General features: G+C 41.4%; 1 long non-coding RNA gene across 1 annotated transcript; it reads right to left on the minus strand.

Annotated features, from left to right (window-relative positions):
• Positions 1-1451: 1451 nt before the first annotated feature.
• Positions 1452-26280, minus strand: LOC121065575. Its single transcript, XR_005817157.1, has 3 exons — positions 21813-26280; positions 11342-11456; positions 1452-1976 (listed from the first exon to the last, which is right to left on the minus strand). It is a non-coding gene; the product is annotated as an uncharacterized LOC121065575 (long non-coding RNA).
• Positions 26281-26300: the final 20 nt, after the last annotated feature.

Genomic DNA, 26300 nt, shown 5'->3' on the forward strand with positions numbered 1-26300 from the left:
GTGGGCTTCCCCAGGAGCAGCTGTGCAGAGTCACCATGAAGACTGGTGCAGAAAAGCCTTAACATATCGACTACCTGCATAACCACTCCACGGACTTCAAATCTATGGCCACCAACTCGATCAAGTGAATTATATATTTATTGGTCTTCATGCCTGCAGAGAAGAACTGCCTCTACTTGTCTCTTCCAGCCCACTTTGGCGTATGGTGAACCATGCACACAGGCAGGGTTTCACCCAGATTTGCCACAGAGATTGGCATCCGCAGAGAAATGAGAAACACCCTATTTCTACATGTCAGTGTCCAAACTGTCTCATTTATGAGGGAACTAAGAGTTAGCCAAAGTCTGCAGCAGATAAGTGGTGAACTGACAGCAATCCGTACTGAACAGCAGAGGAAACATGAATTGCGGGAACGTGGTGTAATGCAATATATAATTTTATTTATAATCTCATCAGGCTTTTTGTGCCTTCAACTGCTTCCTCTTGAGATTGCCATAGATTTCCGCATGACATTCACAGCTTCTAATTAATATTAAGGTGCTTTTGTTTTTTCTTGTTGAAACACTGCAATTCTGGGAAATTTATCTATCGCTTAGGTGTCTAGCCCTTTTGACAGACAGTTCTCAGTCAGGCCTTTCATTAAAAAAGAGGTGAGCCATGATGTCCCTTCTGTGCGGTATTTTCATCACACCCTCCTCTCCAGCAAGCCTGTCCTCCGTTACAGGATATTGCAGTCTTGATTAAGGCAGGGCCTGTGTTGGGCTGATAAATACAGATGGAGATAAACTCCCCAGAGCAGGGCAGGGCAGGGCAGCACAGAAGAGCAGCCCTGTGCATGGGGGTCTTGGCCCACCTGGATCACCTGCTGACACCGCTCCTGCTTGCCCACAGGTCTCTGGAGACCACCCAGGGCTGATGTGCAGGTGTGTACCCCCACGTTAAGAGGAGGGCTTTTTTGTTTTGGAGCAGTACCGATATAAGGATATGCTATATCATTAAAGGGCTTTGGTAGGTAAAGCCCTTTTGGTAGGTAAAGCCCCACCACCCCCCCCAGAAAAAAGAAAAGTTACACAGATTTATATAAACAATCTGAAGTCCAGGACAGAGGTGAGCTATTCATGAACGCCCTAGCTAACCTTTACCACTATTCTTCTCATTTGTAGCTTCATATATGAAAATGCAGAAACTACTGTCAAGGAGCAGGTGACCAGTCCACCTCTTGCCGTATCACTGACTGTTTGCATTCACCAACACTGTAAAGAAAGATGATGGAAAACCTAACAGTAAACAAATAGGAGATTTGTCTGCTAGAAGTGAAGGGAGACTTCTTACCCAGACACTAGTAACTTGTCTTCTCTAGAGACACAGAAGCTTACGAGCTCATATAAGATAGGACAAAGAAAATACTAAACAAATACTTTAATCATTTATACAAACATCCAGTCCTTTTCAGAAGCTTGCTGAGTTCTTGGCTCCAGTAGTTGTTGTAGGAGGTTAATTGTACTCTTTATACAATTGATTTCCTTTTATCTGATTTCAATTTGTTGCCTTTGAGTTAACATCTTGTTCTTGTGGTATACGAAAGACTAAAGAGGATCACCCAATTTACCTTCTCCGTGACGTGCGCTGGTGGAACTACGACTCTGTCATGTCCTTCTTATTCATCCTGTCTCCAGATTCAGTGCTGTTAATTGTACCTGCGATGTTTTCCTGCAAACATTGTTCTTGTGCACCAAGGCAGTCTTTTGTGATATAAGCTTCAAGATTTAAGTCTGCCATGTTTCTTTGCAGTGTGGTGATCAGAGCTGCAGGGCACTGAGGGAAGATATGCAGAGAGAGGCTGCGTGCTGTTCAAGTGTTGCAGTTTAATGCCATTGGGGCATCTAGTTCTGATCAACATTCGCAGGGAGGACTGACTTCACATGGTGAGGCTGGCAGAAAATTTGCTTCATTGAGGATCCCATAGTTGGGTTCCCCTAACAAAGAATAAAGTCAAAATGAATGCTACAATCCTGTCTAAAGGCTTCATCAATCCTAGAGAGGAAAGGGACTGATTGTTCTTTAGCCTTCCCTTTTCTTCTCAACAAACTGTTAGGAAAGAGTAGGAGCTGCTAGAGAGATAACAAGAATAACAAAAATCCCTGCAGTGCAAGATGTGTGGAGGCTCGGAGAGTCGTGGTACCATCTGTGCCTGTCTATTTACAGCCAGAACAACTAACGCCCAACTAATGGTGAAGAGAAGCAAAGCATCATGTCATGGAGACAGCTCTCTAATCTTACATAAAAGCAACTTTCTGAAAAGCTTGAAGTGTTCAGATGGAGAGAGGGATGGTCACAATTTACGCTTAGGAGAGTTTATTTATGGAATGGTGTATACCTCTGTTTCAGGCACATCCTTTGAACAATCTCCATCTGAGACTGTTGCAGGCAAATTTGTTCAGCAGTTTTTCAACAATACAAGTTTAATACACACAAAACTCAGGTAGATCCATGGTTACAGCAAAAGATCAGTAATGAGAGGAAAAGCAAGTAAACTGTGATACCAGTCTGCTCGCTTTGATTAAAAAAAAATGTATTTGGTACAGCTGCTGTATGAAAAGAATAGGTGTTAGTCAAAAGGAATGAACAAGCTCTTATGTTCATACTTTTCAATTAAAATGCATTTTGAAAACAAGTATGTTCAAGCTGAGATTTTTAAAAATAAACTTTGATATATAAGGAAAATACAGAGTTAAATCCACTGTATTTACCTCAGCAGAGTTGTCCTCAGGGATAATTTTAGACCTTATAACTCAATTTGGCTCCAGCAGCGATAAGAGATTGGACTGGAAGAAAGTAACGTTTTCAGGTGAAATTGTTGCAGGCTATTATCCAGCTAATGAATGGAGCTGGGAGCTCAGGGAATGGGCAGAGACATGGTATATTCTGAAGCAGGAGGCACACCCAGGGAAAAGGACAACCCACTGACAGAAAAAGTCCCAGATGAAGGAAATAAAAAGCAGAAAGAAAGAAAAAAAATTGAAACTGGAGAAGTGTCTGCGCAAGGGAAGAAAAGTTCTATGTCTCTAGTTTAATAATAAATAAATAAAATAGATAGGAAAACAAATTAGGTTTTACTCAAACCCCAGTGTCAGAGGAACTGATACATGTAAAGTCTCTGAATATCAAAGACTTTTTTTTGCGTTCATATAAGATATGGATTTAAGTGCTCAACTTTTGCCATTGGAAATTGTAGATGCTAGTAATAAATAAAACTCAATCTAAATAACATCTGAAGTGACAAACAATATCAGAAGGTGCAATAAATTTGCTGCTGTTCTGTCTTCATTGACTTCTGTGAAGCAGGGGATTATTCTCTCTGTCTCTTTATGAATTACTTATTTATTTACTTATTTCAGAACAGATATCTAGATCTCTAAACACTCGTAAAATAGAAAAAGGAATAAAAACACAACACGACAGAAGAACAAATGTTCACAGCTAAGACTAGGTACAGTCATATATAGTCACACCGCAGTGAATAGAGGTATGCTATTATCATCATCTTATCAAAAGTCCTGCAAGAAAAGATGAGCTTTTCAGTGTTCTGTTTGCTCAAAGAAACAGGCTCCTGAAAGAAGTTGGTCTTTTTTCTTTTTGACTGTCAAGTTTAAAGCGATGAAGGAAAAATAACTCATTTTGCTGATAAACTGCGAGACTATAGAAATGTTCTGTGGCCATCCAAAATTGCTGCCTAGAGCAAAACCTCTGGAGACTTCCACCAGACTCTGAGTATTCTAATAAGTACAGCCCAAGCCTGCCAATTAACAAAAGTGCCTCTGAAGATTATATCACCAAATAGATGCAAATTACTCTTCTAATTTCTTTCTTCATTACATTCCTTGGATCCTTTGATGCTGTAACACCTTTTTCTACCCATGACAGCACACTAGTAATGGCTGAAAACATCCTGAAAGTAATTGCTAACATTTGAAATTTTATTTTTCATCTTCTGTCTTGTAGGAACTTCTCTTCGACCATATCAGGGGGTTCTTCCTACTCCTTCTTCTGCAGCTTTTTCCAATCCTCCAAGAACTGACTCCCCTTTTCTCTGGCATTTAAGCACTCTGCTCTTGTTCTCTGCTTCCCCTTTCCCTTGCTCTTTTTCTTTTTCCTTTTTTCTTTTTTCTTTCTTTTTTTTTCTCTCTCTCTCTTTTTTTTTTTCCCCCAGCTGTGGCAAATAGTTATCAGACAAAATTATGCTGTTTGAAAATGGTGGAATGCCACCAAATTCAGTGGAGGTGAAGCATGGCTGCATGGCTTCACCCTGTATGTTTTGTGAGCAGTTTATGTCTAGATCCTCTATCATATTTTAGGTAACAAATTCCCATTGATGTCAAAGTTGCCTAAGTACCTTTGAGAAACTGGACCCCTGACAAAGATGTCAATGCAGCTTAACTGCACTGCATAAGAAAACCTCTGAAAAGAAATGGAAATGAAATGAAATTCGCCAGCTGCTAGTTAAAAACTAGTTTCTTTTGATAAATAATAAGCATATATATACCAATATGTAGGTATGGATATTACACATCTTTATCAAAAGAATAAGACTTTTTAAAAAATATTTTAAAAATATTCATATATGACCTAAAGTTGTTGAGTAGTGATGACATTCTTCTCTCTTACATTATTTTACATACCCAAGCTCCTAATAATACAAAAATTAAGGAATTTGGAATGTTTGTTGTTGTTGTTGTTGTTGTTTTATATTAAAAGATGTTACAGATATTAAAAGATGTCCTTGACTATTCAATTGTCTGCTTTTTACATATTTGGGTTCTTGGCAGTCATACATCTGGCATCCAGCAAACGTCCTTGCTTTTGGTGTTTCTTGGTTGTTTCTCCTTTTGCAACCCAAAGATAAGTATAGTAAGTGCAGGAAAATATTTGTACCTTTTGTTTGTTAAAGTTCAAAATTAAGCTTGTTCCACAAAGCAATCACAAGATGAACCACTGCAGCATAGCTACCCAGATTCTACATGGGAGTGTGAACCTACATGGGAACGTCCTACGTGGGCTAGAGCTAAAAAGCATTCCAAATACAGACACTCAAATAGTGCTATAATTTGTCTGTGGAAGAGGATGCAAAGACATTCCTTTGTTTAATGGACCAGAATATATTAAGGATATGTTATAAATTAAGTAACACCGACTTAGGTTTCAGCACACTGCCAAAAATAAGTATACCAAATACTCTTAGAACGGAGAATGAAAATAACAGCGGAACTTAATCTGATGGCAAAATGACATATTATCATATCCATCCAACTTAACAATTTAATCACTGAGTAAAAACAAAGTAATTTGTAAGATGTACAGTAAATAAGTGCTTATGAATATGACAGAAGAGCTCTAGGCAGAAAAAGAGATGTCTTATTGCAAGAATCGTCATAAAAAGCAATAGCTGGACTGCAAAAAATAATCAGAAAGTTGTAAAAGGGACCTGTTCAATGTTTGGCAAGTCCCCTTAAATATTGGCAAACATTTCTGAGTCATGCAAGTTTTCCTGTATATAGTCACAAGCATGTAATATGTTATGACTGCAAATCTCTCTCTTTTGGAGAACTCTAGAACTAAACTCGTTACCCTACAGTGCTAAAATCATAAAGGAAAGCTTTCAACTCATAGCACAGCTAGAGGAAATGGGCAGGCTAAAAATAACTCTATCCTCCTTTCATTCTTCAGATATCCCATAAGAAAGACATTGGAAGGAGAGTCATTTGTCCAGGGAAAATGTTTGTCTTGGGTTAGAAAAACAGAATCAACTCCTTAACCCTTCTGCGCAGTCACAGTGAACTGACTTCAAAGAGGTCTTTTTAGAAAAAGGATCATTGTGTTACTTCAACAGTGGCAGAAACTGCAACTTTACTAGGAACTAAGGTGGGTCTGCTCACTGTAGGCTATGAGTCATTTCTGTTTTAAAGGAGAAATGCTCAGGCTATAAAACATACATACATATATGCATATATATACACACAGATGTTCCCTTCGAAAACAGCTTCACAATCTGGAGACAGTACCATGCCCCACTGCCTGTCACCACGTCTATGTTAGAAGTTACCACTGCCATTCACCCAGCTCTGCCAGTGGAATTGGCTTTGGCCCCCTCATCTGCTTCAGGAAAAGATGTTGGTAGGGTCACCTTGTTACAGAAAATGAATATGAAACAATTTTCTCAGAACAGGTCAGAGGGAGCTGACAGAGCAGAGCTGTGGGCAGATGAACAGATACCTCCAGGTAGCAGGTGACAGTGAGCCCCAGCAGAGCCTTGAGCAGAAGCGATACCGTCCTCAGGTGGCATAGCTGGAGACAGGAGAGAACATTTGTCTGAAGCTACGGGCAAATATTGGCCTCCTTTACACAGAAGATGACTGGGAGCTCCCAGTGCAGCTTGGTAGCAGTTTGACAACCCAACAGCAATGACCTTTTCTGGAAAACTTCTCCAAGTCAAACTTGAAATACTTGTAGTGATCTACTAAATCAACTGCTGATCTGTCTGCAAACAGAGACTGAGAACTTGAGCTCACCTCACCACTGGTTCTTAATAAAGAGAGGCAATATCTAATATGATAATCCACTCAGAAAAAGCATGTTATGTAATTATTGACGTGTTTTTTTTTCCAAAACTAAGGTCTACCTACAGTGAACACACACAGCGTCACTGATTTCCCTATCCTTTCCTATTTTCCCTTCAAACAAAATCAATGTAATTTTAGATTAGATTTTATATTGGTTTCCTCTGTTTTGTTGTTTGCATTTTTTTAAATCCACTGCTGAATTACAACATGTTACCATGTAAGTTTCCGATTTAATATACTATAAATAGATTTCCTTTCTGTGTCCTGTGCAGTTACTGTAACTGCTCAAGGATGAACATTTGGTGGTATTAATGGGAACCCCACAGGGTGGTATAAATACACAACAGGAGAATAACAATGTAGGAAAAAATCTAGATTTGCCCATCCAAAAATGCACAAATATAGGCACATTTTGAATTAGATTATTCCTTTGCTTCTGGTTCTGATGGGATACAAGCAGGTGTGTTCAATGGCAGATCTGAATTTGTGCTTATTGTACATATTGTTTCCCAATCTGAAGAAAGGGACTAAAGTTTAGGAGGGAGTCTGTCATGGTTTAACACCAGCAGGCAGCTCGGCACCACACAGTTGCTCACTCCCTCTCCCCTCAGCTGGATGGGGAGAGAATCAGAAAGGTAAAAGTACAAGAACTTGTTGGTTGAGATAAAGACGGTTTCTGGGATGAGGTCACCATCTCCACCTTACAAGAGATTATTTCCATCTCCTTTTGCTCCTGACTTGTTGGCACAGATATCGCCGCAGCTACAAAGCCTTTCTCCATCTTTTTGATAACCCTTACTGCATGCCCACTGGATCTCTACAGAGCAGCTTCTCTGGAATCCTGGATGAGTGCTGTAGCACTGCTCCATATGTACCGGCTGCTTCCTGCAGGGCTTCATGTACCTAGAAGCCTTGCTAAAATGTACATGTCCCAATTGCAGTGCTGTGACTCCTTTGTCATTCGATGGACCGAGACATGCCTCCTACGACTTGATGTCTCCGTGTATGCCTGTAACACAATCCAGTACTGCAGTGCCCTCCCCAGTGACTCAGTGCATTTGTTTCTCCAGGAGGAAGAGAGGTTTCAACCACCAAGGGAACAAAAGCCATTGCAGTTAAATCAGCATGACAGCTTAAGTGGGTAGGTAACTTTAAGCATTTGACCTGCAAGTCACGCTGTAAATGTGTTCATCTACCTTGCTAAACTAGGGGCTTAAGATCCTTGAATTTCATGTGAAAAAAACGAAAACAAATGGTAGCCACGTGAAAAAGAGTCAGAATGGTCAGCCACTGAAGTGATGAAATTTTAAGAAGCTCCTAAACCAAAATGTAGGGTTGACTCTCTGTTTTCTGCTAAGGTCATGTACCAGGGCAGTGTCATATTTTAACCCACTTTCTACCATGAACCCGCCCAACTTCTGCAGAAGTTCTGAGTCATCAACAGGAAAATAACTCTGCTCTCCAGGAGCACCTCTCCTGCCCATGGGGAAAAGTCAAGCTCTTGCAACCGTGAGCCTTGTTCTCCATCAGAGCCCATTTCTCGCCCTGATTTGCTCTTGGGAAGCCACCCCCAACTCACTGTCCTGCATGGCAGGAGCACCTTGTCCTGTGGCAGCACAGGTGCCTTCAGTGCTGTGGACCTCCTGATGCTCCATGCCACCCCATGGCAGGGCAGGGCAGGTCTAAGCTGTGACTGCTTGCTCAGCAAATGGAAAGCTGAGCTGCAGAATATCAGGCATGCAGCAGGAGACCCCAAGTATTTAAACAGTCCTTGGAAATCTGCTACCAGGTCTTTTATTTTCAGCAAGGAAAGAATTATACACTATTAATCTTCTTCCTCCTCTCATGCTGACAGTGTGACGCAAGGACGTCTACCGGTGCCACACCTGATTCTTGCCAGGTGAGAAGTGGAGAAGATCTGGTCCAAACACATGCAGTAACTGGCAATAGTATGAGCTGGTTTACTTACCTCCTCAGCCCCCTCAGCTTTCCTCTCCCTTTTATGACTTCCTTTTCCTAGAAGAGGGAACACCCCTAGCCACAGCCTAGTTCCTGCTTAAAGTCTGTAAGTCACAGGCCCCAGATAACTCTTTCTTGACAGGTAAAGATATAGAAGATTCTTCAGTTCCTCTGCTCTTTCCCCAGATTTTTTCTTCTGACCCCTCTGCAGCAGCAAAGCAATCAAAGAAAATGAGGCAACGGGAGCTAATTGTGAGAGTTGATTAGGAAGTTTAGAAGTGAGAAATAATTTGACAGGGAACAATTTGATTGGATTTAAAATTCTGTACCGTAATGGGCTGTGTAGGGGTGATAATTACTCCTGAATTGGGAAGTAGCCAAGCAAGGAGAGAAAATCCAGCACAGACACAGGTATTTCTGCTTTCCATGTCTCCTGTGAGGTGCCTGAAAGGGAAGCATCTTCAGCTGCTCAAGAGAGCATACACATACTGCGACTCATGGTTACTTTGACAAGGAGGTCCTCTTGCAGGAATTGAGTGCACATCTCACTGACTCTGCATGCCACAACAGTATGTTTGCATTTTCCTCCAGTTTTTGAAAAGTTCAATAAATATTGACTAAATGTCACAATGCTCCTGATGTCTTTCCTTCTGCTTAAGGACTAAATAGTTGCAGAAAACATACTTGCCTTTCTGGTCAGCTCAAAATATTCTGTTGTTTCTGGGAGAAATCCCCAGTCTGTACTAACCCCCAGACTCCAAAATATAACAAAGTAAAATAGCTTGCACTGACCACTTTTTTTGAGGACTGATGAAAGAAAGAAAAGATCCAGATATTTTCTGGATTCTTCCTTGGGACAAGTTATGATTTTAATTAAAAATGCTGTTTAGGAAGATGACTGAAATGCAAAGGCTCTGCTGGTGCCCCAAAAAGAAGAGCTTTCTCCTTGAAGGAGAGCTGTGTACATGTAGTTTACATATTACGTTCTCAGTCTTTAATTGGAACTGTAATCTGAAAAATCATTTATTTATTTATTTCAAGGAGAAATTCAGGACTGTGCTTCCCATTCGGAAAAAAAAAAACACTGCTGAAAACAAACAAAGAAACAAACAACAACAACAACAAAAACAACCAATGAGGTCATTTACTGTCTGTCAGCCATGGTGGGTATCTGAGGCGCTGGGAGGAAGCTGTACTATTCCACAAACAGCCTCTACATCACCAAGTGGCTCTACCAGTGCAGCCCTCTCCTGCGCCACAGCACTATTTGTGGATGGAGCAAAGGCCTTGTGTCCATGTGCAGACTCAAATGTCCTTTTGAGACACCTTGGCTCCTGCAAAGAAGGCAACACCAGGCTCTGGGATAAATTAGCCATTTGGGCAGATTGCACCTGTGCTGCAAGGAGCACCTAGAAATTTAATTTCAGTGCATCTCCCCATTCAATCCATGTACAATATATATATTGTGTTCGGTTGATTTTCTTTCTTTCTTTCTTTCTTTCTTTCTTTCTTTCTTTCTTTCTTTTTCTTTCTTTCCTTCTTTCTTTTCCTTCCTTCCTTCCTTCCTTCCTTCCTTCCTTCCTTCCTTCCTTCCCTCCTTCCTTCCTTTTCTTTTTCTTTCTTTCTCTTTCTTTCTTTCTTTCTTTCTTTCTTTCTTTCTTTTTCTTTCTTTCTCTTTCTTTCTTTCTTTCTTTCTTTCTTTCTTTCTTTCTTTCTTTCTTTCTTTTTCTTTATTTTTTCTCTCTTTCTCTCTTTCTTTCTTTCTTTCTTTCTTTCTTTCTGTTTCTTTTCTTTCTTTCTTTCTTTCTTTCTTTCTTTTCTCTCTTTCTCTCTTTCTTTCTTTATCTTTCTTTCTTTCTTTCTTTCTTTCTTTCTTTCTTTCTTTCTTTCTTTCCTTTTTTTGTAGGGAGATCATTTTCTTGACCTATAAACATGGTATTTCTGGGTAGTGCAAGCATCTGTCTGGGAATGGAGAATGGGGATCACAGTCCTGCTCACTTTGAGTGCTGGTTTAATAGAATCAAGCATCTCTGTCATCCAAAAGACCTCTGAAGAAATTAAGTAAAGTGTATGAGGCAACAACTGCTATGTTTTTTCTTTCAAGAATGTCAAATGCATTTCAGATTTCTTAATCTTTCAAAAAGTTTTCAGTGATTTCTGTCGTAAATCTGCTTTGATGCTATCAAGTTTCTCTGTAGCTAGTCGCAACTCCTCCCTACTGGTACACAATTGCTGGTAACCTTTCGGGTCATTCAGGATGTGACAGTGATTCCTAGATTGATTCCCTCTTCTTATCTATGTAATAAAGTTTGATCCCTGTGGGCAACAGTGATTATGTTTGCGACAAGAATGCTTCCTACATTTGTTCTTCTTTTGCCTAGGAATGCATATATTAGTGACGTAGATGTGCAGGACATGCCTGTGAATCCCCTCACTTCATAAGGAGACGGTTGCATTCACAAGCCCTCCCACCCCTTGAGGCTCACTGCAGAACACCCAGCAGAACATTGCTATCAATGAAGGTCCCAACCTGGATGGGCCAGTCTAATGGAGACTTTAAAAATAGGACTTACGTAAAATGTTGAGCTGACATCTCTTCTCATGAGGTGTCATAAGTGAGTGCAGCACTGGTTTGTATTCAGTTGCTTAGTCTGACAGGTAAGCTACAGGTATTTAGACTGCTGGATCTTCACAAGCTCAGGAGTTTTATTCACAAAGAGTTTACTGTACTAAACATGCCACGAGGACACAAATATATGACTTACGACAAAATCCAGGAGACACGGGTACTGTCACAGATGTTAGTGTATCAGTAGTGATGAGGGCTCCAGAACAGGCTTTCTTCTGAAGGCCCTATCAGCAGGCAGATGACAGATACCTCTAGAGAAAAAACCAATGATGTTAGGACTGGTAAATTCCTAACATAAGCATTAATGTTATATACTATATCCAAATCATCAACAGATCTGCTATATTGGGATGTCTTACAAAAACTGACCTGGCCTTCTTATAGATACTCGCACAGACTACTAATTTGGTCATTGCTAGCAGCTTAGTGAGGAGTCACTCAGGTGGTAGTATATTATCTAGCACTGAGTGTTTAAATAATTACAAAATCATAAGTTCTTTATAAAACACAGTAGGGTCCACAAATTAACAAGAGCAGAACTGGGGGAAATATCAATTCAGTAAAATGTGACCTTCCTGGAACAGAATTTATCTTGCAAAATACTCAGTACAGTATTTCTACTTCATTTCCTGGCTTTCCACACTACTTAAGACAAAGAAATGACATGTACTCATCTTTGAGGTATCAGGTTAACCACAAGGAAATTTAAGCTAACAGAGGCTTTTATACACCATCAGGCACAACTATTCCAGTGCAATATTGCTCTTTCCTGTTCTATAAGTCAAGAGCAAACAAATACAACATATTCTCTGCTCTCTTTTAAAAACACTGACATAATTCATGCTATTTCCTTGTGATAACAAAGAATAAAAATAAGAAGATGCCAAAATTCTTGAATTAGGCAAATTAGCTCTGGCTGCAAAAGTTTTAAAACCTTTCCATGCTTAGGGTTACTGAGTTAATAAATACTGTACTGGACCAAATTAGAAACAGGGAACTAATAAAAACTGAATGAAGTTTGGGTTCAGGTACTCAAAGACACCTCATTCAGCCTCCAGAGTTCAGCTCCAATATGCTCAGCCAGGAAAGGGGCTAACTGACTGGAGTGTTAGGGAGTAACATATAAAGCTGTGTTCGTAACAAGTCCTCTGTATGTTACAGACAGCTTTAATTTGGTGAGGGGCATAGATGATGCTGCAAAGGGGTGGAAATAGAGTTTGGAAAAATTCAAGACCGAAGGGTCAAGTTCTTTTCTTAGGATATGACTCCAATTTATGCCATAAACCTGTTGAAGTGATAGAGCTATAGGCTATCAATAATAGACCATATCGCATGGATTGTAGTTTGAATTGAATTTTTGGGAGGAAAGTCAAGGAGCAGAGAGAAGAGTTCTTATTTCACAGGAACAAATTCCTCCATAACTGCTACCCGTAAAGAGGCCCTTCCCCTTTCTGGTCAGACACCTGCTACTTTGCTGAGATGCAGGTATTGAAGGCCCCTACACATCTTCCCACTGGGCCCCAACCTTTGAACAAAGCTTCATGTCACAACACACGTTAGAAGTAGAATAAATATCACATGATAAAGTGTTCAAATGACACATCCAAGTGACTGTAACAGAAGTGTCATCTTCTTTATCCTATTAAACCAAAGAGGTTTCAAAACGCACACCCAAAAAAAAAAGCTATGTCTAGCTCTGCCATACTACTTCAGTGCTTGCCTTTCATGCTCTGCATTGTTGAAGTAACAGCAAGTAAGGTAAATTTGTTTTGGTTTGTCCACAGGATAATTGCATGAGCCTTACATGAAGCATGCAGAAAATACCATTTTTATTTATGGATTTTTTAAGTATTTAGATCCAGAATAAATGGGACAACTTCGATCATGTTTCTGAATGACCTGGGCACCATTTTGCAGCCTCCACTGGGATGACAGCTCAGTTGCTGGTTGCATAATTCATTTTTATCCTGCCCAGATGTACGCAAAGGTTAAAAAAGATATAATTAGTCCACTCTGTTCCCACCTCTGGCCCACACAAACCCTGTCTCTTACTCAACCTGTCATTGTTGGCAGTATTATCCAGGTCTCCTGAAAAGAGACAGCGATGAAAAAAATTATGGTAATTTAATTCAGAATGATCTTTCCTTTGTAGTTTGCACATTACTTTTGCAGATACATCTATTAATAACCTGTAGGAATCAGCTTCTATTTACGTAGCACTTTTCTTCCCAAAGGGTCTCTAAGCACTTTGCTAACCTTAGGGATCATTTCATTCTTTCCTGACAAGTAAGACTCAGTTTCACCTTTATGGCAAACTTCAGGCAAAAGATGGGGAGAGAATAATGAGCCAATCTGCTCCCGCAGAGCCCCACACCTCCCAAAGTGGGCTGCTAGACTCCAGCAGAAGGTGTCCTGCCCCACATAGGTACTGCTACTCCAGTACCTGAGGCTCACTTTGCCCTTATCTCTCTGCCTCCCCTCCTCTGACTGTACAGAAGGAGCTCTGGGAACCAAAGAGCTATTCTTGTGTGGTGATGTTCCCAGTTCACACTCCACCAATTGTTGAGCACATTTTGACCAATATCTAGGGTGTTAAATGAATAATTCGTTCAGTTTAATAAAGTACTGGAAGTCTTTGTGAATGCTGGGGAGAGGAATCCTGTGTGAGTATTACTGTTATTCCTCTGGAATTTTTTTACCCTACGGGGGCACCTACAGGTACCACCAGGACTAGTTCCCATTGTACTAGGTGCTGTAGTGGTATCCACTGTAGTGGTGTTTCAGTGGTACCCAGTGAAAGAACAAAAGGCACAAACTGAAATACAGGAAATTTAATTTAAATACGAGAAAAAATGTTTTACTCAGAGGATGGTCAAGCACTGGCACAGGTTGCCCAGAGAGGTTGTGGTGTCTCCATCCTTGGAGACGTTCAAAACCTGCCCAGACATGGCCCTGAGCAACCTGTTCTAGCTGACCCAGCTTTGAGCAGGAGGGTGACTAGGTTATCTCTTGTGGTCCCTTCCAATTTAAGCTACTCTGTCATTCTGCATGCTTACACAGAACAAAATGCAGGACATATTCCCAGGTGTTTGCAGTCAGAGGTCAAAGTTGGAGAACGCAGTGTGGCAGAGTGAAGCACCCTCTTTTGTCCACAGCTGTAAGGCAGATTAATCAAAGAATTAGGATTCACTCCAGGGCCTATTGTGATGGCCCATCCACTAGACCATGCTGGGGACAGAATATGGAGGGCCAGCAACTGCCTCCTGTTCAGAGTTCTGTTGCTACAACGGGCTTGAACATTGCTCAGTGCGTGTCTGAGTCTGGCTTTTAAAGAAAACTCAATGGGAAAATGAGAGAAGATAAAATGAGAGAAATGGGAAAAGAGAAGTTTTCATGTGAATGTATGAATGTCTGTGATGGGTTGAACCATCTAGCCTTATTTCATGTTTCCAATAGTGCCCCATAACCAGTCCAGACTGTAAACAGTACATACATATATATCTTGTTCATATATATATATGTATACATGTGATCCACATATATATGGGGTCATCCTACCTCAGGTATAGCCTTTCAACTCCCAGAATAGTTTAGTGGACTACCTATACATGAAGAGCACAGCCATAGGTATCACCCATAAGATTTTCTAGTGCCTTTTGTAACTTCTTTGCAGTGAGCTGAATGGACCCAGATGCAGTAACGCTATATAGGTATACCATTTATACAAACAACGATCTTCTTCACTGCTGGGCTCCTGGAGCTGTTCATTCAACGCTGACAGTCCCTGTGGGACTCAGGAGCAAACACTTTCTGTGAAGCAAACACTTTTTCAATGTATTTGACTTCAAGAACAGTTTCCAGTAGCTGAAAAACCTGACCTCCTCAAAATTACTAGTGAAATCATGAAGAACACATTATGTCAGCAGGTACCTGGCCATATTGCAATCAAATTTATGGTCTCAAGACTCACCACTCTTGTGTGTCTTAATCAAAGCAGCTCTGTCAAAATCATTAAGAAAATATGGCCTTTTGAATGAATTGTTTAGCATTCACATCCCCATTTCTTTGTAGCCATGGCACACTGGAAACAGCACTTTAAAAGGGCTAGAAGAACCTGACCATCTGAGAGTGCCCAAGAATAAAATCTCTATAAATGATTTTTCAAACAGCGCTAATAATCAGTGCAGTGCTAGGTGTTTTAAAGGTCTGTAAAGTTGGCAGAAAATGTAGTTTGGCTGAGATCAAACCATTCTGTGAAAACTTGCCACTTTCCAGTTCTGTTTTCAACAACATAACTCTCTCACCTTCCTCTCACTTTTATTATTTTTTTTCTGATCTTGTAGAAATGCTTAGTTTAATAAAATACAACCATTTTTGATGATATTGCTTGATATTGGCTTTTGTATGCATTACCTTTTGTATTTTGTATTAAATAATACCAGATAATAAACAACAGAATATTGCAGATATGTGACATCTGAGACATTAATTTGATGAAAAGTCTAAGCAAAATTAATCAAGATAATACAGTTGGTACAACATAGTTTTTGTTATTGATGTAATAGCAGTAAGTCAACTCTTTAAAATAAGTACAACAATAGCTTGGAAAAAAATGTCTTTAGAATTTTAATTTCCTGAGGAATTTTACTTTTCAGTTCTACTTCAGAATGATTTTATATTAATTTATTTAATGTCAGAATTGCCTGTGGAAGAGGCCTCAGTTCAAACCAGTTCTGATTATAGTAAATAAAAATTTTCACAGAGGAAGCTCCACTGCCTCAAAACTATTTTTGGACATTGCCTTTGAAGATGCCATTTGCAAGCAAAACTCAAGCTCCTCTTTGTTAACAGTGACACAAGAAATCCCAGTTCTGCTCTCATGATACATTTCTTTAAAGTACAAAAGACTGTCACAAGGACTTATGTTAGTTAAGCCTCAAATTTCAGTTACATGAGTAGTTTTGCTTAAATTATATCATTTCCTTTTACCACTAGAAAAATCTTTATAACATATTATGTAAATGTTTAGTACTAAAGACTTTATTTTGAATAATAAAATAATGCTAAATTATTAACCACATTTATCTTTGCTGATCAACAGAGCCTCAGTGAATCCTGTTTATTAAACTCATTTTTGTTCCTTATGTGTGTGCTTAAGGGTATACAATTATGGAACAAAAATAGCAGTAGCGTTCGTGAAATCTCCAGAGAAAACTAATAGTGTATTTCACAACAGGGAGAACAGCTGGAGAGTCTAATACCCACCTCCTCCAACCACATAAAAAACAAAATTCTGGCAGACTAAGACTTATCATAGAATCACAGAATGGTTTGGGTTGGAAGGGAACTTAAAGATCATCTAACTCCACCCACCCCCTGCCGTCTGCAGGGACACCTCCCACCAGACCAGGTTGCCCAAAGCCCCATCCAGCCTGGCCTTGAACACCTCCAGGGATGGGGCATCCACAGCTTCCCTGGGCAGCCTGTTTCAGGGCCTCACCACCCTATGAGTGAGGAATTTCTTCCTAATATTTAATCTTAATCTACCCTTTCCCCCTGTCCTATCACTATCTGTCCATGTAGAAAGTTGCTCTCCATCTTTCCTATAAACCCCCTTTAAGCATTGAAAAACTGCAATGAGGGATCCCTGGAGCCTTTTCTTCTCCAGGCTGAACATCCCCAGCTCTCTCAGCCTTTCTTCATAGGAGAAGTTGCTCCAGCCCCCTGAGCATCTTTGAGGCCCTCCTCTGGACCCGCTCTAACAGCCCCACATCCTTCTTGTGCTGGGGGCCCCAGAGCTGGGCGCAGCACTCCAGGTGGGACCTCTCGAGAGCAGAGCAGAGGGGGACAATCACCTCTCTCGCCCTGCTGGCCACCCCTCTGTTGATGCAGCCCAGGATGCAGTTGACCTTCAGGGCTGCAAGTGCGCACTGCTGGCTCGTGTCGAGCTTTTGACCCACCAGAACCCTCAAGTCCTTCTCTGCAGGGCTGCTCTCAATGAGTTCTTCTCCCAGTCTGTCCTCATGTCTGGGATTGCCCCATTGTAGGTACAGCACCTTGCACTTGGACTTGCTGAGCCTTATGCTTATGCACAAAAATCTTACACTTAGTATACTAAAGCATACTTATACTCCAAACTTCTTCCTAATTTTGCTGCAATAAAGTGGCTTTCTCTGTGAAACGCCTTGATTATTTTTTGTTAACGTGACACTAAGCTCTGTACTTTTTCTTACGCAATTACCAGTTTAACAAGTAACTACCTTCATTTGACATTCCTGCAGCTTCCTTCTTATCATTGTCAACATCCCAAATCTCTCTTCCTATTTTTATGGTAGAAGCAGGGAGAATAGAAGTGAGATAAAAATGTCCCTAAACTGAAACTGTGTTCCTTGTCTCCTGGGACCATCCGTCCAGTATTTCCAATAAAGTAGAGTTGCTAGCAGAAAGTAAAAATAAATTATACTGGTCATTTACACGGTGAGATACATCTAAGCTGAAGTTCCAGTTACACAGTTTTGGAACTCGTAGGTGAAAATCGTAGAAGAGGAGGACGGGCAGTACTAGTTCAGATAATGCAGGTGAAAAACCCACACTGCCTGAAGAAAGTTCTGTAACCTCTAAGCATGTGAATCAAGATCAACCCTTCTGAGCGAAGATTTGACATCTGCACAGTAAAAAGCAAAAACTGTACAGAGATGATAACAGAGAAGTAGAAAACAGAAATGAAAGTCCAAGATTAATGATCTTTTATTGAAAAGTTATTTTATTAGATTTTATATATTATATGGCACTGTACGCTAAACAAGGCTCTGACATCCATTCTGAGGAACCTCACAACAAGCCATGATCAATGGATTAGCATCTATCACTCTGTAGCACAGAGAAGCCATCTGTTTGATTAACTGTAGGCAGGAATATGTGTGTCAGCAGGCATCAGTGTCAAGAGATACAAACCAAACTCAAATAGCAAAAGCACGAACAAAAGTTAAAGCAAGGAAACTGAAGAACTTCTAATTCAGGATATTCAGGTAATCCTGCAGATTTCTGAGCAAGTGGCCTCCGTGCACTGAGAGAGGAAGATGTTCCTTTCTCCTCTGGCATCATACTTGCATATATTCAGCAAAGCTGGGAAAACAGATTCTGATCTAACCTGCTGTTTGCAGATGGTATTGATCTGGCATGAGGAAAATGTAGCCAGTGAGTATTTTATGGCAGGGATGAAAGCTGATTCAATGTTCAGATATGAAGACAATAGAATAGAAATAATATTCATGCATGACATTAGGCTAATTAAAATATTATAATCTCTTTATCAGATTACCCTTTTTATTCTAGTGGTCCACTGGTGTCAGCTTCCTGTCATTGCACATGAAAATCCCACAGAGACTAATTAAATTTTCCTGTCTTGCCATAAGAATACAGGGGATTATTTTTAAGTCCTATTTTAACCTGTATGGTTTTATCTAACTACAATGGATAGGATGTGACCAAAAGCACAAACATGCCTATGTCACCTTCTCATAGCTGAGTCTTTCTCTGGGGTTTGGGAAGTGTATGCCAAGGCCTGGAAACAAGGGGACTGTGGCCTTTCTGCCAGAAGTTTGTCAACTGCAGTGGGGATTAATCTAGATATATCATAGCATTTGGGTATAGATGAGAAGAGAAACAATGTCTTCACAGCTAGAACTCAAGAAGAGAAATCTGAATGTGGTTTTGACAGACTACCACCTACCAGTCTTTCTGAGAAGGTAAAAAGGCAACTGCCAGCTCTGTGTGCTCTATAGTGACATAGTAAAAATGACCAAGGACAAATGCAATGATGTGGGTGATGGATTCGCATATATGAGAAACAGCACCATTTGACATAGTAGCCAGAGCAAGACATCCCACAGACTAATGTAAGAGATACATCTTAGGGCTGATACGTGTCCGTCTTTAATGTGCAGAATCGAGCCAAGGTGTAGTTAAAAAAAAGACCAGGCACGCCTTTTAAACTTGGTAATTTCAGTGAAGAACCACGCACATAACATCAGAGGCTATACTCCCTTATTTGCTTTGTGATTATTAGTTCACGGAACGAGTAGGTAACGCTAAGTGAAAATCGATCTGTTAGAGAGCAAGCTGTTCGTACAGCATGTATTTTCTAAGCATCTCCTTCTGCTTCAGAATATTGAGAACATTTGCATGAAAATAGAAAATCTTTGTTTCTAAGGAGCCTGTGTTCCTCTGCTGGTTGTTCCACATGTCAGGTTTAAGGCTTGAAATCTGCATTTATTCCTACTTGTATAACCCTGCATGGACTCAGTCCCTGGCATCGTACAGTTAGCATTTATGAGTGCTAAAGTCCTGCTGAAAGCAGTCAGTGGCCTTGCTCTTATACTGACTTTGCTGGATTAGGACGAGTGCATTGGAAGTTAGAAATTGAACCTCTGATTCCCTTCACTTCCATGAAGTTACTCCAGCTTAGCAGAAGTATAACAGAGATGCCCAAGCACTGGTCTTGGGTTTTGAGCTCCTAATTAAAGCTCAGACAATTGCTGCAATGTCTTACTGACTGTGGCCATTGCTGGGAAAATAAACAGTGTGAACTAGTGAATTTCCTAGAAACGAAGAACATTTTGTTTCCTTTTAATTCTGGATCCTAACCCAGAAATGGCTGACAGTTTTTGAATCTGCCAGCTGAACCTCACACCGTCTGTTGTTTTGCAAATCATGATGATGCTGGACTGATCAGTGGAATGGGAAATGTAACCACCTTCCCTTTGACATCTCAAGACAGTTCCCAGTTCGAGGAATGGATGGGCATCAGGCTTGCTGTGTCTGCTTGGATGACTCAGCCCCACTCACTGGCACTGACACTACCAGAAAGAGTTAATGTGGTTCTGCTGACTCACGGAGACAGATGAATCTCTTTTCCCAGTTTGATATACAGCAAAATCCTCTCACTGGAGAAGGGACAGCAGGCAAGGGTTCCCAATCAGTAGCATGCATATGACTAGGATGCAGATCACTGCAAGTGGTACCCGAGAGCTGCCTCAGAACCAAAGGGTCTCTGCTTGAGAACACCAACAGCTCGTGCAGCTCTGGGAGCCCAAATCTAAGGTGTGGATGCAAAGTCTGCAGACAGGGAGGAGTTTAGTTTTTGCTGCTAATTTTACTGACGTTGTTGGTACTGCTGTGCTTTAAATGTCACCGATCTGTCTCATGCAGCATCTCCAAAGCATTACAATTCCTCTCGGCTTGCTCTGCCAAGGCTCCCAGCCAAGGCCCGTGCATCTTCCTTATTGTAATCTCCTCTCTGGCTAGAGCACCTGGAACTGTCTCAAGTTCATTTATTGGGGCACATCACTCTGAGTTTTCCACACTTCTTTGTCACAGTTCTCTTCCACTACTCCAAATGCAAACTCCTTCTCACTTTCAAAGCCCTTCGCAATTCAACCCTGCCTCATACCAGTCCTGGGATTTGTTACCCTTCCACAGGACCCACCTTTGCTTTGTCGATTGCAGCCTCCATTTTTGCTTCTCTAGCTTTATTTTACTCTTCCCTTTATGACCGGGGACAAACCAGTAAAGTCGCAACTGTAGGCTCCTTTAAAATGTCTTTGCTGTGTATCACATAGCACTGAAGCACAAGCTCACTAACAGGAAAGCAGAGGACACTCAGGGCTGCAGGTTGACTCAGGAGCTGCACACAGGATCTGTATCACAGTCCCTCCTTTGGTTTCTGCTTCTCATTAATTTGTGTTCTGGCAAAGTTCTTTGGGATACAGTGTCATTAACATTTTGCGTTTGTGTGTCTCCTGTGCAATATGGCAAAACAACTGTTAATTCACCTGTGAACTAGCTTGTCTTCCACGCTTGTGGAACAGGATTGATGTCCAAGTGTCTCATAGCTTCCTAGGGAAGCATGATTTTACATTTTATAGCTGTGTTTTAAAGCCACGGAGAAATTGAGGCCGCACTGGAAGCTCATGGGAGTGCCAAACCTGTACCTCCTTAGTACAGACTAACACCAGACTTCTGCGCCTGTCTTCCTTTCCTGCACAGAGATAAATAACAGTAAAGGCAAGCCCTAGGGCCATGTTCAGAAAAGGCTGGGAAACACTCAAAGTATTTGCAGAACTAAATGCTTTCCAGGGAGCTATTTTTCAGTGTGTTGTTACAGTAAATGTTTAGATTTTCCAAAGACAACCTCATAAAATGGTCATTAAGCAATGCTATTTTATGTACAAATATTTTGCAGAACAATTTAATATGTAATCACACAAAATGTTCTCGCATGCTTAGTGCCTTCACAGCATCAACATTAAGCAACCACTGCTTCAGCTAACATCTCTTGTCCTTCAAGAATGGCTGTGACACGCCAGGGTTTGCCCAGAACCACAGGGGGTTATTCAGATGCCCAGAGCATTTGAACTATCTCCCCTAACAGGGAGGTACAGATTTGCGCTTTGTGAACACACAAAACTTGACACAGGGTCAAAACCACCCTGCAATGGCCTTTAGCAACCTAGCAGAAAGTAGTCCCGTGTCCCATTACATTTGTAATGCTGTAGGCAGACTAGATATAACCAACTTACATTCTAATTTTTCTGTTTTTTGATTACCTGTAATCACTCTGTTCTTGTTCTAAGATCACCTTCAGCTGTGGAGGTGCAAAGTTTGTTCTTTGGACCACTTCTTCTCTTATACCCATTTTCACTGATTCTTCTTTTTCTGACATTTCTTTCTGATCTAACTTCGTCTAAAAGCCTCAACCTATATACAGCATGCTGCCAAAAAAAAAAAAAAAGCTATGAAAGTCTATTAATACATTCCCTTTAGCATTCTCTGCATATATTTCACACTTAGATTTGAAGCAGTCTTTTTAGTCTGTGCTAGTACAACACACAGTCTATCAAAGTTCTGGATATGAGCTCCTAAGTGCTCCTCAAAGCTTAGAGAGGCCTTACACTGCAACCCCTCTATCTTACTGATACCACCTGATCTGAACAGTGTTTTCCTGATTTCTAGTAATTGTATTTGCAGCTGGATTAGATTTTGTAGTAATTGTCATGGATAATTCTCTGTCAGTACTACTCGTTTTGGACTTCTGGTGGCAGTTGCTTTCTCTCGGTCCACACTCCATCGGCTGTGTGGTTTGCAGGCCGTGGGAGCCCTGCTAGATCCCATTTCCACGTGTGCTGCTTGAACAACCTAGGCAGGCCCTCCCTGCTCGACCCCCCTTACCTTCCTGGCCACCCTGCCCCACACCCTCAGTTCTGCCATACAGCCTCTGGCAGGAGCGTGCAGTTATGTGGATAAGAGATTAAAGACCGGGGAGTTAAGATTGGGCTGAAAATGTTTACCATACTTTAATGAAAAACGGCACGTATATCAAAAGTATTCTAAAACAGCACCTGCCTTGGCTTTTTGATGTAGGTCATTTTATGGCTTCAGGGACATCTGTGTTTGTGTAACTGAGAGGGTGGTGTGGAGGTTATAGCTGCTGCTCATACAAATGCATTTCAGATGATGAGCTTAGTGTCTTTGCTGAGATTGGGTGCGTTGGCTCCTCTGGAGAGATTATGACCTTGTTCTCAGCCTGCTTGCCAACTGGCTGTTCCCTTTGTCTGGGCTTCTGATATTCATATAAAGAGTGGTACAAAGTGCTGGCTTGTTCCGTGCAGCGCATGATCTCTGTTTTCTGCAGATAAATCTTTCTGACATGATGTAGCAATAACAAGCCGCTTAGTCCAACCAGCTTCTATTATCAGTTTCTGGAGTTTCAGAGGCCTTTATGTGCTTCATTGCAAATACTTTGTCAAATCCACGAGAACACTGATCAAGGAGGAGGAAAGGATACGCTGTGCTCACAATCAAAGTAGCACATCAATGGGCAATAAGGAAACATTCCTTAGCTCCTTGCTCAACCAGCAATCCACTGATTCTCAACCACTGTTCAAAGAGTATATTCTGCCATAAGATTAGCTCACTTACTTTGCTACTCTGATATTCTCCCCCTACGTCAGCTATGAAACCATTAGCCAACCAAGACTTCGAAGTCATATCACAGAAACATTTTTCCTCCCCTGGGTATAAATGTCTCTCTCAGAACAATCCCCAGGATGATTGGATCCAACTCCTTTCACAGAACTGAAACTGCTCTTTTCTGAGAGGAGTCAAGTACCAACTTCTTTTCCTGACCCTGCCTCCCTCTTCAGCTGTTGACTGGGAAATTTTCCTTATTTACCTGGCATTTTCAGAAATTGGTAATGCATTGCTATACTTAGTTGCTCCTAACATCTTTTTCCCTGCAATTGACAGTCGGTGTCTTTCCACTGAAAAATACCTCTGTTATGGCTGCGTATCCAATTCTTTACTGCACTGCTTTCCCTTCTTCTCTCCCACATGCAACTTTCAGAAATTACAACCTCAAAATGGCAGCCTTTATAAAGAAAAGTTCCACAGCTGTTCCTTTTCCTCAGTGTAGATCAGCATAAGTTGGCTGAATTGAGGAACACTGCCTGAGAATCACAAGCTTTTGAGTTGAATGCAGTTACGGATTTGCTTCTGGAATCTATACCTGTTTACGGTCAGTTTCCACTAGCTGCAATGAGACTTTAGGCTCTAAAACAGTAGCCTCATGAGTTGCAGTTTTAATAGCACTTGGGCAGAAATACTTATTCTTCATTTAATTTTACTTAAAATATTTCACAAGCAATGCTTTAATGAAAATGCTTCTTAGAAGTGTCATTAAAATGACTCTCAAAGACTCTGATTGTCCTTTACTATTAGTCTTCATCCTCACAGCAGCTCTGCACTGTGTCACATGAAACTCCTACTCTCTTGTTACTTTATTATTCCCTTCTAGGATTTTAACATTATAGCCCACTTCACACCTCCTCTACCATGCTGACAAATGCTACTGTGACCTATGGTGCAAATCGCAGTTCTAGTTATATCCATAGCATCAAACCCGCAAAATCTACAACATGATCCATCTCTGACTTGGTCATCCCCTGATTTCTTTATGCTTCAGCATCCCCAGCCATAAAAGAACTTTGTTCTTTGAGATTTATGGCTGAAAACCACAGAACAGAGCTATCTATTAGTGCTATTTATAAGGAGTTTTCAAGTGTGCTGCAGCCTCTTTGGATGACTGAAACCATGCCAAGATTAATTATATCTGATAGATCTAACAATGAAATATTTGTGAAGGGTCCTGCTGGACAGGGGCTATCAACCAACGATCTAACTAACATACTTTCTTCTTGTTGTATCCACTTGCTTAATTACTCCTTTATGAAGAGGAATAGATATGAGGCACCGTCTCCAACCTCAGACAAACTGCCCTCTTTCAGTTCTTTGCTAAGGTAGTCTAAATGACGCTAAACTGTTGATTTAGCTTTCCTATGGCAGGTTATCTTTTTTTTTTTTTTTTCAGGAAAAGGAACAGCTCAGCTCTCCGTCCCCAAACCTCTTTGCAAGTAGCCCTTACTGCATTCAGCTGGGTGCTGGGAGTTCAGACCAAAAGAGCTGAAACTGCTGGAGAACATTTGCCACTCACACACTGCAAGTGTTCAGGAGCTAATCCTATTTATGAAGTTTTGCTTCATTTCCAGTCCTTTGCACCAAAATCCCAATGCAATGCGATTTGTACACAGGAGTGACTGCATGGTTTTGGCATTATTTGCTACACGCTAGCCCTCTCTTCATCTGTTTTTGGGTCTGCAGACACGCTACAACAGAAGAGCTGATAGTCACACAAATTCATAGGACTGTGTATATGACAAAGGGCATCAGAAGATGCATGTACAGGTACATTCAGGTGACAATTAAAAGTATCAGAGAACTCTTGAATAAAAGACATTGAAATAGAGCTGGAAATGTATTAATGGTATTGTAACATCTGAGCAAAAGCCCACTGGAATCGGACAGCTTGCTTTGAACGCTTCATCAGGCATGTTTCTCTGTAATAACCCAAACTAAAAACCTAGCCAAACAATAAACATCTGGTAGACAATACCCTTTGGACTAATTTGGGATCAAATACAAATTCATTTGGTGCTCAGGTCTCTTTTGAATAGGAAGCAATCAACTTTGGGTTTTGTCATGATATATTAGGCAAGGCTTTGGAGAGAAAACTGATTCACTACATTCATTCATGTGAAATTATAGCAAATCTAAAATTTACTCCCTACCCTCATTCACTACCCTCACTCAGCTGAAATAGTTGAGGCTAATATTACAGTAACTCATTTTTCAAGTGAGAACATGTCCATGTGTCACTTCACTGTGACTCTGACACAGGATCAATGCCAACCTCGAAGGAGTGCCTTGTGGAGTTTACATAAATTGTCCCATAGATACTTGGGAAAGCCTAGTTTTTGTATTTATGTCTCCATTTACTGACTGTCTAAGCAAAGGCTGCAAAAGCGAAGACTCACAGTCCTGGATACCTGCCAGGAAAATGTAACTCTAGCCCACCCTCTGCCCAAGGTAAAGGCTAAGAAACGTTCGTTTGTGTCATATCAGTTGTGTCTCTTCCCAAGGCTCCGAGCGTCGAGCTGCAGCACAGCCAGCCTCAGGCTGTGTCAGGAGTAATACAGCCAGCACAGCCGCGAAATAAGCGGGCGTACGTAGCTTGATTACAAACTCTCCTGATTATAAAGCAGCCTCTTGAAAAATTCATAGGAGTCTCACAGCTAACGCGCTTGGTAGCTCCGCGCTGCTTGCAACAAGCTCCCGTGTTTAAGCCTTTGCTACGGGGGTGCCAGACGGGGGGATGTGACTCCGGGAGCGCGCCTCAGCCCGGCGGCGGGGGTGAGCCCGGACCTGCAGGGCGCCCCGGGAGGGGTGCAGACACTGCGCTGTGTCTGACAGGAAAAAAACCCTCACTCCGCGTTTCTCACCCAGCCCCCTTCGCTATAAGGTCGGAAAGGGTGTAAAGTCGATTCCTAGCTGCGACCCCTTCCCACTCGCAGGCCCCCCACAGCCTCTTTCCCTCGGGGCCGGGCGAGGCGGCAGGGCGGCAGGCAGCGGGCCGGGGACGCCCTCCGCTCGCTCCCCGCGGTGACGGGGCACCGAGCGCAACCCCCCCGTGCCGCGGGGGC

This window comes from Cygnus olor, chromosome 2, assembly GCF_009769625.2.
Source record: "Cygnus olor isolate bCygOlo1 chromosome 2, bCygOlo1.pri.v2, whole genome shotgun sequence".
In the NCBI taxonomy this organism is placed as follows: Eukaryota; Metazoa; Chordata; class Aves; order Anseriformes; family Anatidae; genus Cygnus; species Cygnus olor.